The 11198-nt window shown below is 39.9% G+C and overlaps 1 protein-coding gene across 1 annotated transcript in view; it reads right to left on the bottom strand.

Annotated features, from left to right (window-relative positions):
* The window catches only part of RHBDF1 (rhomboid 5 homolog 1), a 119469-nt gene that overhangs the window by 102996 nt on the left and 5275 nt on the right, over nucleotides 1-11198 (bottom strand). The window lies entirely within an intron of this gene.

The following is an 11198-nucleotide window of genomic DNA, read 5'->3' as shown; positions in this document are numbered from 1 at the left end:
ATATATATCTCATTCTAATAGATCTACTGAGGACAATTTTGCCACACTACTTCAAACAATATTTAACCATTTATATGAATTAAGTACTTATGCTAGGGTACTTTTGATTAATTATAGTTCTGCTTTTAATACTATGGTTCCTTCTATATCCCTGCCCTATTATTGCCTGCACTTCCACAATAAGGCTGCTGATAACAAAAATTTGCAGATGATACAGCTGTTATTGGTCTTATCAAGAATAGTGATAAGACAGGATACAGAGGGAAAGTCAGGAATGTTGTTCAGTGGTCTGCCTCAAACAATTTGAGCTTAATATAGAGACAAAATAACTAGTGGATTTTAGAAGGAATAGACTGCATCCAATTGAGTCACATTGAAATAACGGACAGCCTGTGGACAAAGTTTCATCCTTTAATAGCTTTTCATTCATATTTCAAATGATGCCACTTGGAAGATGAACACAGCAGTAGTACTTAAAAACAACAACAACAAGAACAACAAAAACAACAACAGCAACACAGAAATAAGTGTACTTTTTGCAAATCTTGAAAAAGGCACAGATAGCAAAGAAGCTATTAGTGTCTCTCTACTGCTGAGTAATAGAGAAGGTGCTCACATATGCCATGACAGCTCGATATGGCTGAAGACAAAAAATACCTTCAATGGATTATTACAGTGGCTCAGAGAACCATTGGTAGTCATACTTGTTGTGTCAATAGAGCATTAAATATAGTGAAGGATCCTTCTCATTCCTGTCATTGTCCAATTACCCTCCTGCCATCTTGGGAGGCATTATAAGATAACAGAAGCTTGCACAGTTAGGTTAAGGAATAGTTTTTATCCTGGTGAGGTGGTACAGCTAAATCAATCACTACATAATTAAGAGTATTTTTTTATAATATACTGTATATACTATTTTTATATAGGTTTCATTGTTATTATTGTGTATATACTGTAGGTTTTTATTATTGTGTAACTGTTATTTAATGTACCATTCAGGAAATGAAAAAGGAAATTTTAAAGTATGTTTTTATACAATAACAATAATATTTTATTATTATATAATAACAACCTGACAGGGGTTTTCACCTTTACCCTGTCTACTTTCAAACATGTTTTTATTTTATCTCTACACCCACTGGAGAGATTTTGCTCATTTTCTGGCTTGGTGACTAAATCAATCCAAGTGGATACAGAAACAGCAATAAAAACCTAGCTAAGATTCTGTACATTCCTTACTCTGACAAAAAAAGTTTTGGCCAGAGTTGTGCTTTAAAGAGGAACTTTACACATATCTTCAAAATAACAACAAATACGCCTTTAGAAATGTTTAGTAATGACAATCTGCAAACATATACTTCTAGATAAATGCCGTCTTTGTATTCTTTGCATACCTTGTTTCTCTTTTCCTCCAGTCTTCTGACAGTGGCCATTTTTACTAAGGGCAGGTTACTAAATCTTCCTTTACTTCCTAGAACTCTGGCACATTTTACTAGAACATGTGACCATGCACATCATCTCAGGGGAGGAAAATGCCATTCCTTGAGAATTCGTGAGATTATAGATGAGATTTTCCTGCAATGTTCTGTTGATGTAACCTTCCCAGGACGCAATGCTTGGGCACGATTACATAATTTGTGCCAAAGTAGACCAGGAAGTCAATAAACAATAATTGTAAGTAAAAGAAAATATGTTTGCTTAACTAATGAATGTAAGATGACTTCATATCAGCATGCCGAGCTGCATGTTGATGTAATTTTTAGTCAAAGGGGGTAAAGATCCAGTTTAAGCATTCCCTCTTGTCTTCAGGGTTGAAAATTCTAGAAGAAATTTAAGCAGTTCCAAGTTAGCAATCATAGCTGCAATTTGGCCCATATAATCCAGTATGGCTGCAGAGAAGTGCTCCCTAAATGTGGGGGCCACAGCTGACAGAGCGAGGAATGTGTGAACTCAAGCAGGGGTGTCTGATCCATGAGGAGGGACACTGCTGGCCATCCTAGAACTGTTACTGGATAGTGAGCTGGACAGACCTGGACATGCAGTGGGACTGCTCCCCTTGCACTTGGAATCCAGCATATTGCACTGCTGAAAAGAGACAATTTTAAAGAAAACACCAGGTATTGCTACCACTACTATATAGTATATATGAGAGCTTCCCATGAAGGGCTGCTAGTTGGCCATGGTACCATGTTAGGACAATGATGTCAACAGAATCCCTGCCACATTGTTGAGAGCTGTTATTTGCATCAAGGAGTTCATAAAGTTTGGAACGTGTCAGCGGTTGAGATTTTTTTTGGGGTGTTACTATGTACCCCTTACTCATTTACATAGGGGAGCAGGCAGACATCTGGGGAACTACTTATGTTAGGTTCCATATCCCATCAACATGGGGGCATAGTAACTTGCCTTGTCATGTTGAGGACATGTGGCTTGGTATGGCCTTTGGAAGGGGTCAACCAGACTGCATACTTGGATAAGGGTCTGACATGGATTTCAAGGAGGAACCCCATGTAGTTTTTTTGGGTTTTTATTTTGCATAGGTTCCCCTTAAGATCCATACTAGACCCTCATCAAGGATAAGAGTCTGGTATTGATCTTGGTTGGGAAGCCCACTTCTTTTTTATAAACAAGCAGGCAGGGAAATGTAATTTACAGGCAAACATTTTTGTTATTTCTCATCTTGTGAATGTGCATTTTGGGATTCCTGTGGCCATATTTTGTGGTGATATTTTGTGACAAGGATGGTGATGAAGGCATGAGTTGTGGATAGCTTTTATGCTGTTAGGATTTTGAACTTTATTTGTTGGGCAAGCGGAAACCAGAGGAGAAATTAGCAGAGATGGCTGGCAGTCACTGAGCAGATGGTAAGGTGGATGAGTCTGGCGGCAGCATTCATGACAGGCTGAAGAGGGGGTAGTGTAAGCAGAGGTAGAACCCTTGAGGAAGCCTTTGAAAAGCAACTGTTGATGTACACCAGAGGCGCCCACTATTTTTCATCTGGAGATCTACTTTTCAAATGACGAGCTCATTGTAGATCGCGATCGACCTTATGGGCACCCCTGATGTACACCATCCGCATGGTGACGTACTGTTGATGTACACCATCCGCATGGTGGCGTAGTGGAACTACGGTAACATGATCTAAAGCAAGGCTTTTTTTTTTGGTCAATGGGCATTCACTAATGAAGTGAGCGGTGGCCAGCTGCTACTATCCAGGAAGTGGAGTGCTGGATTTCAGAAAAGACTGTGCCAGCTTCAGCCAGCAGGGGGTTTTGTGAGTAAACATATACTTTTTATTTACAAATACCCTTGTAGTGTGCAATTCCTGCCTAGTCTTTGGGAATAGAATTGTAGATTTTTTAGGTTTCTCGCCTGTGGATGGGAGAGTTCGGCTCTACTATATTTTTTTATTCAATGGCCATGCATCTACTATCTGATAGCCAACAGTTCCAGAGTTCTCAGAATTTGTTCTGTTTGAAGTTTGTCCTTTTTTTTTTTTTTTTCATTCATTAATCTGAACAGGGTGTCGCTTTTTTTGGAGTCCCAAAGCAAGTAAATAGCAAAGCATATTTTAAAAGCACATTTTTATGCTTTATAATTATAATATGCTAATATGCTATATAATCGTATTTTTTTTTTTTTTTAAGTGACACTGTCAGCAATCAAAGTCCAAAAAAAACCTGCCCCTGGAAAGCAGAAAATAAATACTTACCTTTAGCCCTCATTCACACGAGAATCGGGCGGCCCATACAGATCCATGCAGCGTGCACGGCCGTATTGGGCCACTCCCGGAAAGAGCAGGTGCTGTGTGTGATTTGTACGCAGCAGCCTGCCCTTCTCTATTGGAGTACGTGGCCGTACGCCGCCCTACGCTCACTTGACCTGCACGTCCATACGGGTGCGGGTGACCCTGCTCAGACAGGATCCAGGCAAATACAACGTGCATAAACGTGCAAATAACCACGCGCTGAACACGCGCGTACAAATGCGCAAAAACTATGCCACCTAGGTATGAACCCGGCCTTAAAGTCTTTTGTCTTGTCAGTAAAAGAAAAACCAGTTTGAAAAGATGAAATAAAGTAACATTATGGTCACTGTTACCCATATTTTCCATTCTTGATCATTTGTACTTAGCTCTGCATTGCTTCAGGTCACCAGATGCAACAGAGTATCATTTGTCGATGCAGCTTCTATAAATTGTCCTGATAAAATGATCCTGTATTAGGTTTATAAATGTCCACCCTTTCCATTGTATCAGCAGTGCCATTGCAACATTTATTTTCAGGGTTTTTACAATCTGCCATTATTGCCACTGTCCCAGTCTGTGCTGCTCCTTCTATTTGTGTAAGGAGTCCACCATTTTCTTTTTAAATATTTAGGGCCTGTAACATACTTATAAATGTACTTAGCAGCACGCACATCCATATGTAACTCCAAAGATATACAGGGTTATTCACAAAAGGGTGAAGGGTTTGGAGAAGGCAGGAGAAGTGATCAATCTAGGACAACATAGCTGATTTGGAAAAATTCTCCAATTCTATATTGGCCTAGATTGTTCACTGCTCCTGCCTTCTCCAAACTCTTTACCCTTTTGTGAATAACACTGATACTGTCATGTGCCATCAGACTCTTTATTAAAGTCACCTTTATATTCACATCTTGATCACTTCTCACATAGAGACGGATACCATCACCTTAGCACCGTATCACCCCAACACCCCAATCATGTAAAAATTAGCCAAAACTGCAGCATTATTATTATACAGGGTTTATATAGATAGATAGATAGATAGATTTATTTGTCACATACACAATCGTACAAGTATGATATGCAGTGAAATGCTTACACGACTGCAAAAGAAGAAAGAAAGAATAAATTTTAAATAAAACTTTTACATTGTAAAATAAATATAAGTGTTAAATGTAAATATTAAAATTTAAATTTGACTAAAAATGCTAATACAATATGGAATGTAAGTGTGCAAATGCCAACAGCAGCAATACGGGGTAAAATGAATTAAAGTGATGACCAGCAGTGAATTGACCTTTCCTTGACCATTTTCTTTTAAAGTGCGGATGTGCAGTAATGTGAGAATACTTATCTAATCAGGCAGTATATTATATGACTATATAGAGGTCTGATTAAGAGACCGTATAGCCTGAGGGAAGAAACTTCTCCTCAGTCTCTCTGTGTTGGCCTTCAGGGAGCGATAATGCTTCCCAGACCTCAACAAAGAAAAAAGTCCATTGTTGGGATGGCTGAAGTCCCTCATAATCTTCCTGGCCTTGGTCCAGCACCGCTTGCTATAGATCGAATTCAGGTCAGGGAGTTTAGTTCGGATGATTCTCTCAGCTGCTCGCACCACCCTCTGAAGAGCTCGTCTGTCCTGCACGGTGCTGTTCCCAAACCAGGTAGTGGTGTTTCCCATCAGGATGCTCTCTATGGTGCAGGAATAAAAATTTCTAAGCACCCTAGCGGGCAGTCTGAAGTCCCTTAAGCGTCTAAGATGGAACAGACGCTGCCGAGCCTTTTTCACCACGGTGTTGATATGACAGGACCATGACAAGTCCTGCGTAATATATACACCGAGGTATCTGAAACTATCCACTCTCTCCACTGGGCTTCCATTGATCATGGGGGTCTGGTATTTTCTCTCCTGCTTTTTACAGAAGTCCACTATCAACTCCTTTGTCTTGCTGACATTGAGGAGGAGGTTGTTCCTCTGGCACCAATTCTCCAGATTCCTAATGTCCTCCAAATATAGTGCCAACCCTTAGCTCAGCATTCAATTACAAAACCGTACAAGACAATGTAAGCTTTACATCATACCTTCTTAGTGGCAGACATAGACATGTGCAGAAACCCATGCAGATCTGGTCTGGATTTGGTGTGAACAAGCCCTCAATGCTAAGTATAGACTGTAAGAGAGCATGTGTCCACAAACTAAAAAAACGGAGCAGAGCAGCTCAAAGGAGGCAGACAAGCCCCGATCCACCCCTCCTGAGAACTTCCTGTGTGAATTTCCCAAATCAACTTTGAGCATGCTTTAAATAAAATTATATAAATAAGGAGGCACAATATACTTAATCTGATGTGGCTTCTTACATGCAGAGTTCCTGGTAGAGAACTGATGGTGTTTACATGAAAGCAGTCCCATTGGGCTTATGCAGAAATATAAATACTCAGTAATTATTTATAGTAACTGTACAGGCTTACTAATGACAGTTTTACTGTAAATTTCCCCATTACTTAGGTTCACTTACTATGTATGAACGTGACATTTTAGCTAGATTGTCATAGCTCACATTTGATATTTGCAGGCTGTCGACTGTTTGACTGTTTAGTGCACACTCTGTAGATGGGAGACAGTATATGTCAGGCAGATGACAGGGGGACAGGCTACTGACTGTCACACTACTCACATTTCTTTCCTGACAGATTTCTTTTAAAATGTACCTTTAAAACGGAACTGCATCAAAACATACTTGTGTCCCCAATGGAAAGCACTTTCCTAACTTCCTGTCCAAGTAATGGCAGTCACCAATATAAGAGATCACTCTACTCTAATGGGGACTTATAAAACAACAAAAACATTTAATAAAGTGGGGAAGAATTTGAACCTTCATCCAGTTTGTCTGCCTTCTTGTTAGGTAAATTCCATCACTACCTGTCTCGGTAACAACCATCACCAGGACAGGATGTAAGAGAAAACATTCTCAATAAAGACCCAGACAGAAATTAAAACCTGACAAATATTCTAACCCTTGCCCAATATATTCAAAGGAAAGAAAAAGAGAATCTAGGTACACTTTAAAGCAGACCTTTACATTCAAAAATCTAATTCTACCAATGCATCCCTCTATGCATGATGCTTAATAATAACATAGACATGTCAGGTGTAAAATGCTGGGATTTTGAAATACTTACACTTGCAGAGCATTCACTTCCTGCTTTGAAAGGGCAAAATGACTTCAGTTTGCCAATGCAATGCACACTGGGATCGCCTTGTCATCAGCAGAGCATTGCTGGGAAATCTCATCTGTAATCTCAGATCTCCGGAAAAAGCATTTTCCTCCCCTGAGATGATGTGCATGGTCACATGTCCTAGTCACATGTGGCAGGAGTTCCAGGAAGTAAAAGGAGAACTAGTAATGAATCTGCCCTTTTTAAACATGGCCACTGCCAAAAGACTAAAGAAAAGAGAAATAAGGTATGCAAAGAATACAAAGCCGACAATTATCTAGAAGTATGTGTTTGTAGATTATTATCATTAAACATTTCTAAAAGGTGTGTTTGTTGTTATCTAAAAAATATTGGTAAAGGTCCGCTTTAAGGACTCTTCTCTAGTGTCCCCTGGGAGCCCTGTATCCAGGAGCACTGTATTATGCAAATATACACCATGTAGGAACTGAACTTTGGCTTTCCCTGTCCTTTATTGATTCGAGAGGCCACATATCACATTAACAGCCAACAGTGTGGCGCAGGAAGAAGAAGGTGGCAATCTGAAATCAGCACTTGCATAATAGAAGGTTTTGTGGTTCCACTTGCCATTTACACTAAATGTCACTACAGGGTTGTTTTAATGTAAATGGGGAAATTCTAAACTTGCTAGGCTCTCCATGATGGGTCCCAGAGGAGTGGGGGGAAAATGAGAAAAGACGTTTTAGACGTTTTTTTGTTATATTTGTTCAATAAGTGTAAAAAATACCTGTTGATTTTGCCAGAAATCTTGTTAGCTGATAACTTCCTGTGATCTCTGTGTGTGCACAAGGAGGGGTTATAGAGATGAGAAGAAGAGAAAAGGAGAGGGTTGTGTTCTTTGTAATCCATCAGAAATGAAGAAGACTGGGCTGTCAACACATGCTTTGAACTTAGAGCCACAAATACACTGCGCTACAATTTTAAAGAAGTTAGGAGCACACACTATATCCCTGGCACCTCAACAGTTATTTTTCTGTACTTGCAGCCTGTTTAAAGGGATAAATCATGAGGAAATGTGTATGTATTATTTTGCCTTGACATATGCTCTAAGGTCTACTGACCTAGATAATATGTAACAGAAGACAAAACTGGCTACAAGTCAATAGTACAATACACGAAGTATCATGAGTTCTTTTAACTGCCTTTTATCATCTCATGACCCTCAAAACATTCAAACCACATACAAAAATAAAATAAAGCATAGATGTGGATTGATTTGGTATTTTTTACATGAACTAGTTCTTAAAAGGAGAACTATGGGGTTAGGGCTTTTCCCTATAGTTCTCCTTAGGGTAACGGGAGGACACAAACTAGCGTCCTCCCGTCACCCTAGGCTCAGTATACCGCGAGCTGCAGACAATTGTGCCGGGATCCACCCAGCTGCGTGACTGACAGCTGGCTCTGCCTGTAGAGACGCCAGTCCGCGCTGGGGGATGGGAGTGGGGAGGGGGGAATCCAGCCCCTCCCCTGTCACGGCAGAGAGCCGTGACAGGATCGAGAGGTGAGTGAACGCCGGTATGTGTTCGCTCACCTCCCGATCTACTGAGCCGACCTGTGACAGTCTCATTGTCAGAGTTGTTCAAGCCGTGATTTGTCATAAATGAACTTTTGCACGATATTCTAATTATTCGAGTCTCACCTGTATGAGGTGAGTGCTTGTCACAGCTTTTTACATACCGCTATTGAAGCATTCTGGTCTTCCATAACACCTCAGCAGTGCCACAGGCTGATAGCTTCCATGCCACGCCGCATTTAGGCAGTAATTGCTGCAAAAGGGGCCCAAACCAAGTACTGAGTACATATGCATGCTTGTACTTTTCAGAGGCCCGATATTGTTCTATGTACAATCCTTGTTTTATTGATTGCATGTAATAATCTACTTTTTTGAGATTGTGGATTTGGGGTTCTTGGGGTTTTCATGAGCTGTAAGCCATAATCATCACAATTATGACAAATCACGGCTTCAATTATCTTGCTTTGCATGTAATGAGTCTCTCATATATTAGTTTCACCTTTTAAGTTGCATTAGTGAAATAAATGAACTTTTGCACGATATTCTAATTATTCGAGTTTCACCTGTAGTTCTCCTTTAAACACTAAAAGCCTTTATATGTACTGAATTATAATTTGTCCCATAAAAGACTGATTTTTCTGCTCACTGCTAAAACCAGCCCGAAGATAACCTCTAAGATCATTTTTGTCGATTGACTTATGTGTACAGAATACCCCAACAAAAGAGGCCTAGATACATCTAAAGACTTGGTAAACACATGGCATACTCCACACAAGATACAGGTATGGATAATAAAGCTGGATATACATAGTTATATTTTTTTAGTTCAACCTGGGTGCTGAAGTAAAAAAATATAACAGATTCCTCCACCCACACTAAGCAGCATGGATGGTCAAATCTCCTGCTGTTTCAAATGTATTCCAATGTATTCTGACAGCGGCTACCAGCTGTTAGAATACTGGAGCAGTCCTCGCAGCTGACTGGCAGCAAGCACCATTCGGCCGAAAATTTTCCAACAAGTCTAATGATTGACTTCTGCTGAAGCAATAGGGTCACCAATGGAGTGAAATTCAACTGATTTCTGATGAATGAGCTGGAATTCACTCTATGTGTACACCTCCACACACACCTAGTTTTAAGGCTGGGCAGTCACTAACAACCACTAGTATACATCCAAGAAGAGCCGCACTCAATATTACCTCTGTATGAATCCAAAGTGTATTTCAGTAAATAAAAACATCATACACCACCTAAAGCTCACCATAGCAAGAGAAACTCCCTCCCTTAGGGAATCTCTCTCGCTATGGGGAGCTTTACGTGGCGTATGCCGCACACCTGGAGGATCCTCAGTATATGAATGTGACTGCAGAATCTGAGCGGTGAGAGTTGTGGATCTTCTAACCACTAGTACACTATTGATCATGAACCAACCTGCATGATCACATCAGGTCACGTGAGTTACACTGTCAAATAATTCTGTAGGCTTCAGCTGTTACTGTACCTTGCTTAGAGAGGAGCACAGTGACAGCTGAAGCCAGCAGGCTAAAGCCAACATAGTGCAATATTAAACAATAATTAAAACTTTAAAAAAAACAAAAAACTGCTGCATAAAATATACAAAAATAAAAATAAAAAATGTCTATGTTTGCCCATTTGTAAGCTTACAATTAAAGTGACACTAAACCCAGTTAAATCTTAAAAATGCATTCAGGTACCTTAACTATTAACAAAAATGTATCTTATTTGTGTATCACTCGGCTGTAGATCTTCCAATCATCCCTGGATTCATGCTGACATTGTCCTTCCTTCTGGAGGGTGGATCCTTTTGTTCCTCATGGTCCCTGTGTGTGTTGTCATGTAGATACCGCTCCAATCTCACTCCCGTGATGGACTACAATCTCACGTTTAGTTTACTAATATTTATTGAAATGATAGTCCATCACAGGAGTGAGCTTGGAGCGGTGACTACTTTACAACACACACAGGGGCCATGGGGAATAAAAGTAGCCACCCTCCAGAAGGAAGGACAATGTCAGCATGAATTCAGAGATGATTTGAGGATCTACAGCTGAGTGATACACAAATAAGAAACATTTTTGTTAATAGTTAAGGTACATGAATGCATTTTTAAAGTATAACTCTTGAGTTTAGTGTCACTTTAAGGGCTTGTTCACACTATGGTGTACGTTTAATAAACTGTGATAAAACTAGCTTTATCACGAGTTAACTTTACTCAGCAGATCTCTTTGTTTTTCTCGGCTGCATAGAGGCTGTTTAATAACCTGCGAAAAGAAAACTTATCTCACGAAACAGCTGTGAAAGGATGAGATAAGTTATCTCAGTGATCAGTTGAGAAAGCAATGTGGGGAATGTATTCTGAGCTGCACAATGACATCCTTTGTGATAATCTACAATCCTCCTGACAGGATCGTAGTTTAATCTGCCAAACCACCCATTAACAATATTACAAAGCACCTTTATAGCAAAGTGCAACAGTTATTTTACCATTAAAATTATGAAAATTGCTAAAAAGCAGAATTTACATGTTCTGATTTGTTCAGCATGTACCAGTACAAAACCATGAATCAAACTACCAGAGGCAGCCACAATGCGAGGCAGTGATGGGGTTAAACATTCTAAAGGGGCACTCTGATGGAGCCTAGCAATGTAAGTGGGCACTCTGACACATGCTGGAAATTAGAA

The sequence above is a fragment of the Nanorana parkeri genome, unplaced genomic scaffold, assembly GCF_000935625.1.
Source record: "Nanorana parkeri isolate BGI_ZX_2015 unplaced genomic scaffold, ASM93562v1 scaffold1596, whole genome shotgun sequence".
Lineage (NCBI taxonomy): Eukaryota > Metazoa > Chordata > Amphibia > Anura > Dicroglossidae > Nanorana > Nanorana parkeri.
Note: the sequence above shows the minus strand (reverse complement) of the source record. Positions and strands in the feature narration are given on the sequence as shown.